The sequence below is a fragment of the Motacilla alba genome, chromosome Z, assembly GCF_015832195.1.
Source record: "Motacilla alba alba isolate MOTALB_02 chromosome Z, Motacilla_alba_V1.0_pri, whole genome shotgun sequence".
NCBI classification, from domain to species: Eukaryota; Metazoa; Chordata; class Aves; order Passeriformes; family Motacillidae; genus Motacilla; species Motacilla alba.
In genome coordinates this window covers 70,422,921-70,428,920 of record NC_052046.1, presented here as the reverse complement: position 1 = coordinate 70,428,920, position 6,000 = coordinate 70,422,921, and positions in this window count along the sequence as shown.

The following is a 6,000-nucleotide window of genomic DNA, read 5'->3' as shown; positions in this document are numbered from 1 at the left end:
AGGCAGGGCCGGGTTGCCGCTTTTCTTGCCAGTAAGGTTTACTGCGTGCTGTGTGCGGTGTTTTTGTTGCTTGGTTGGTTTTGGGGTTTCTGTTAGTAACGATTTGTACACAATCAAAAACTGTAGTTAGTACGAGTGTGCGTCATCAAATGGGACCCTCCAAACAGGATACAGCTGTCCAGACCCATTCCTGTGCAGAGTGCTTGAGCCTATCAGTGGTTTCAGGGAGCGTTGGGGAGGAAACCTGTCTGCAGTGGGAACAGGTGAACAATCTCCTTTTAAAGTGAGAAGTGTGACGGGACGGGGTGGGGAGAGAGAGAGAGGGAGAGAGGAGCCCCCGGAGTCAAAGATCAATCCTCATGGAGGTAATGATCAGTGCTCAGTTTATTGCAAATCTGAGGGTACATTTATATGGTAATGCAGGGTTCAGCGACATGGGAATATATTTGATTGGTTACAAAGCAAAAAGCTAACATAGCTTTAGTCACGTAGCATATCTTGGCAAAAGTATCAGTAGAACATCTTGCCCCATATCTTCTTTTCTTATCCTCAGAACATCCTGCTTCACATCCCTTTTCCTTGGGCACATCTTGGCAAGTGTCTCCATACTGTCTGTCCAAGGGCAGCACATCTCTGCTAGCACGTCTCTGCTAGCAGGCACGCATGCAGGGTTGTGCAAGCAGGCCTCTCAAACCAGTGTCTGCTTAAAATGCTCTCTTCATCCTTTCACTGGTGGCTGAGCTTAGAGAGGAAGTTGAAGCACTAAGGAGTTTTAGGGACAGTGAAAGGGAAATAGAATGGTGGAGTTCAGCCCTTCCATCCTTGAGGGAAGCCCACCGAGAGGCAGAGGAGTCCCATGCCTCTCACCGTCAGGCAATAGAAGGGCACTTGGTAGGTGAAGGGGAGTGGAAATGGGTACCTACTGGAGGAGGTCATAATAAAAATTCCTCCCGACCCCCATCCCCAAGCCAGGTGGCAATTCAGAATAGGTATGAAGCCCTGGATCTAGAGAGTCAGCCAGATGATTTAGAAGACAATTGTCTGCCCAGTGAGCCTCCCAGTTACAACTCATGTGTGAGAAGGATTACCACGACTAACATCAAAAAGAAAAGAATGGTAATCATGGTGGGTGATTCTCTTCTGAGGGGAACAGAGGGCCCCATCTGTCAAGCAGACCCAGCCCACAGAGAGGTCTGGTGCCTCCCTGGGGCCCGGGTACGAAATATCACGGAGAGACTTCCTGGGTTGATTCAGCCCTCTGATTATTACCCACTGCTGATACTCCAGGCTGGCAGTGATGAGACTGAAAAGAGGAGTGTCAGGGCAATTAAAAGGGACTTTAGGGCACTGGGACAAGTAGTTGACAAGACAGGGCTACAGCTGGTCTTTTCCTCAGTCCCTTTGGTGGCTGAGAAAAATGGTGAAAGGAATAGGAGAGCTCACATTATCAACAAGTGGCTCAAGGGCTGGTGTCATCAGCAGAATTCTGGATTCTTTGATCATGGGGCAACTTGATGTCAGTCACCTGGCCTGCTGGAACCAGATGGGCTCCATCTCTCAGTTGAGGGCAGAAGGCTTTTAGCTCATGAACTGGCAGAACTTGTTGAGAGGGCTTGAAACTAGGTCTGAAGGGCAAAATGGGATGCATCTGGGCTGTCTGGAAGCAGGCCCAGGGGTGGTAAGCCTGAGATAGGAGTGAAATCAGCAGCCCAGCTGAGGTGCATGTATACCGATGCACGCAGCATGGACAAGAAACAAGAAGAGCTGGAGGCCACGGGACAGCAGCAGAGCTATGATGTAATTGCCATCCCAGAAATGGGGTGGAAGGACTCACATGGCTGGAGTGCTGCACTGGATGGCTCCAAGTTCTTCAGAAGAGACAGGAAAAGGGAGAAGAGGTGGAACGGTGGGCCTTTATATTAGGGAGGCTTTTGATGCCATGGGTATTGAAACTAATGACAATGAAGGTGAATGCCTATGGGTAAGAATTAAGGGGAAGGCCAACAAGGCGGATATCGTCCTGGGAGTCTGTTATCATCCAGCCAAGCAGGAAGAAGTGGTGGACAATTCATTCTATAAACAGCTAGAGAATGTTTCTGGATCATCAGCCCTTTTTCTTGCTGGCAATTTCAACCTGCCAGACATTTTTTGGGAACTCAATAGAGCTGAAAAAAGGCAGGTCAGGAAATTTTTAGAGTTTGTGGAGGACAACTTTTTGTCACAGCTGGTGGGTGAGCCCACCAGGAGCTGGACTATGTTAGATCTGTTATTTGCAAAGAAAGATGGGTTGGTGGGAGATGTGGTGGTTGGAGGTCGCTTAGGGCACAGTGCTCATGCAATTATAAACTTCTCAACATTTGGTGAAATCAGGAGGAACATTAATAAGACTTTCACATTGGACTTCTGGAGGGCAGACTTTGTCCTATTCAGGAAACTCATTCAGAGAGTTCCTTGGGAAGCAGCCCTTAAAAACAAAGGAGTTCAGGAAGGGTGGGCCTGCTTCAAAATGGAGATCTTGAGAACACAAGTACAGACTGTTCCTATGTGCTGAAAGATGAGTGACGAGGCAAACATCCAGCCTGGATGGGCAAGGAGGTTTTGGAGGAACTTAGGAATAAACAAAGGATGTATTATCTTTGCAAGGAGCGTCAGGTCTCTCAGGAAGTATTTAAGGGGGCTGCTAGAGCATGTAGGGGAAAAAATTAGGGAGGCCAAAGCTCAGTTTGGACTTAAAATGGTGACTTTTGTAAAGGATATTTAAAAAATGTCTTTATAAAGATATTAATGATAAAAGGAAGAGTAAGATCAACCTTTGTTCTTTATTAGATGCAGAAGGGAACTTAGTAACTGCAGCTGAGGAATAGACAGAGGTGCTTAACACCTTCTTTGCCTCCGTTTTTAGTGGGAAGGCTTGCTTTGAGGACAACTGTCCTCTTGGGTTGCTCGATGATATCAGGGAGCAGAATGGTCCCCCCGTTATCCAAGAGGAGGCAGTCAGAGAACTGCTGAGCTGCTTGGATGTTCATAAATCCATGGGCCCAGATGGGATCCATCCCAGGGTGATGCGGGAGCTGGCAGATGAGCTTGGGAAGCCGCTCTCCATCATTTACCAGCAGTCCTAGCTCACTGGTGAGGTTCCAAATGACTGAAGCTGGCCAATGTGACAAGCATTCATAAAAAGGGTGGAAAGGAGGATCCTGTTAATTATAGGCTGGTCAGCCTGACCTCAGTACCTGGTAAGGTGATGGAACAGTTTTTACTGAGTGTCATCATGCAGCACCCACAGGATGGCCAGGGTATCAGAGCCAGCCAGCAGGGCTTTAGGAGGGGTAGGTTGTGTTTGACTAACCGGATCTCCTTTTTATGACCAAGTGACCCACCTGGTGGATGCAGGAAAGGCTGTGGATGTTGTCTATGTGGACTTCAGCAAGGCCTTTGACACTGTCTCCCACATCATACTCCTGGAGAAGCTGCAGCCCCCGGCTTGGACAGGAGCACTTTGTGCTGGGTTCAGAACTGGCTGCATGGCCGAGCCCAGAGAGTGGTGGTGAGCGCTGCTGCATCCAGCTGGGGCCAGTCACCAGTGGTGTCCCTCAGGGGTCTGTGCTGGGACCAGTTCTATTTAATATTTTTATAGATGACATGGATGAGGGCATCGAGTCCTGCATTAGTAAATTTGCAGACAACACTAAGCTGGGAGCTTGTGTTGATCTACTGGAAGAAAGGAGGGCTCTGCAGAGAGACTGAGATTGGTTGGATGGATGGGCAGAGTCCAACAGCATGAAGTTTAATAAGTCTAACTGCTGAGTTCTACATTTTGGCCACAAAAATCCCCTACAACGTTACCAGCTGGGGACAGTGTGGCTGGACAGTGCTCAGGCAGAAAGGGACCAGGGAGTGCTGGTCGACAGCCGGTTGACTATGAGCCAGCAATGTGCCCTGGTGGCCAAGAAGGCCAATGGCATCCTGGCCTGCATTAGGAATTGTGTGACCAGCAGGAACAGGGAGGTCATTCTCCCTCTGTACTCGGAGCTGGTGAGACTGCATCTGGAGTGCTGTGTCCAGTTCTAGGCCCCTCAATTTAGGAAGGACGTCTTGATGCTTGAGCATGTCCAGAGGAGGGCAACGAGGCTGGTGAGGGGCTTGGAACACAAATCCTATGAGGAATGTTTGAAGGAGCTGGGGTTGTTTAGCCTTGAGAAGAGGAGGCTTAGGGGTGACCTTATTGCTCTCTATACCTTTGTGAAGGGAGGTTGTAGATAGGTGGGGGTCGGTCTCTTCCACCAGACAGCAAGTGACAGAACACAAGGACACAGTCTCAAGCTACGTCACGGAAGGTACAGATTGGATATGAGGAAAAAAAATTCAGCGAAAGAATAATAAAATACTGAAATTGTCTTCCCAGAGAGGTGGTAGAAGCACCATCTCTGGGTGTGTTTAAAAAAAGACCGGACATGGCACTTGGTGCTATAGTCTAGTTGAGCTGTTAGGGCATAGGTTGGACTTGATGATCTTAGAGGTCTCTTCCAACCTCATTATTCTGAGATTCTGTGATTCAATCTGGGCTGTGCCCAGCACGGCTTCATTTCCCCTCGGGAGCAGCCAGCTGCCACCTGGGCTCTGAGAGCAGAGGATTCGCCCGCTGCCAGCAAGAGGCACCAGGGCCCGGCTGCTGCCTCTTGCAGCTCCAAGGGCCTCCTTGCAGCCCGCCTCTGCCCAAGCTCAGGCTGCTGTGGGCTCTGCCGGGGCTCTGCTGGGGCTCCAGTCCGGGCAAGGCCGGGCCCGCTCTCACCTCACAGCCGCTGGCAGCTCTGCACCACAGGAGACCTTCCAGAGCAGCCTCTCTGGTCTTTCTGCTTTCTCACATGAGCAAGGCTCTCCTTCCGCCAAAGAGATTGCACTTAGGGATACCAATCCAAGTGGCAGGAACCTAAATGCTCTCTGTTACGAATGAACGAGGCCAGATTTCAAAGAAAAATGTAAAAGGCTCTCGTTTATTTAAAAATAAGCCGCAAGGAACGGAGGGTCCAAGATAAGCTTGAACCCCCTCACAACAGCTCAAAGATATCAACATGTTACAAATATGCTGGGTTCTCTCTCCCACCAACTGACTCCACCGCCCACCGAACAGAAAGAACCCTGCCCAACTGAAAACTCCCCTTTTTATAACACCCCTTAGGTCCAGGATTGGTGGGATTTGGATCCGCGCACTGATTGGTGGAATCTCGGTGCTCCGATTGGCCTGGGATGTCCATTCTGGGCCAAGCATTTCTTCAGGGCTTCGAACGATTGGTTGGTGTCTTGGTGCAATCACCCTTCGCCTTGTCTGACCATTGCCTCCACCAAATCCTAGACCCCCTGCCCCCTTACAACAAACAACTCCCCATTTTTCCCAAAACCAATTGAACCAAATTCATAACACTCTCCAGTTACAGCTGAAGGCCTGAATCCACACAGGATGTCTTGGCTGCCCCACTCCTCTCTTGGTTTTTCCTGCAAATGCCATTGACTTTTCTGCCTCACCTAGAAATACCACAGCCGTGCCAAAAACTGGCCAGTGGGCCATATTCCAAAGGCAGTGTGGTCTGGAGAGGATGAAGGAAGAAGAACCTTCTCCACTTTCAAACCATACCAAAGAAGCCATAGGTGTGTCTTAGCACCAGTGAAAAACAGCTGGTAATTCAGAATGTGATAGGTGAGTCATGCCATGACTGACTCACAATTTTTGGACAAATATATGTATCAGGTTAAGAAAAGTTTTATAGATTTATAGTTATGTTGTACCCCCCAGAGTGGTTATCAAGGGACAGCTGGAGTTGGGACATCTGGGAGGGCTGGCTTGTCACTATGGTGACATCTGACCTCCAAGCAGGATTTGAAGAAGAGATCTCCACCACTGGACAGCGAAGAAGGGCTTGATGGACAGAACTTTGGGATGGGTTCAAGGGTTGAAAAGGGAAAACCTTCTTTGTGAGGGAGCTGAGCACACGGTGGGGAAAA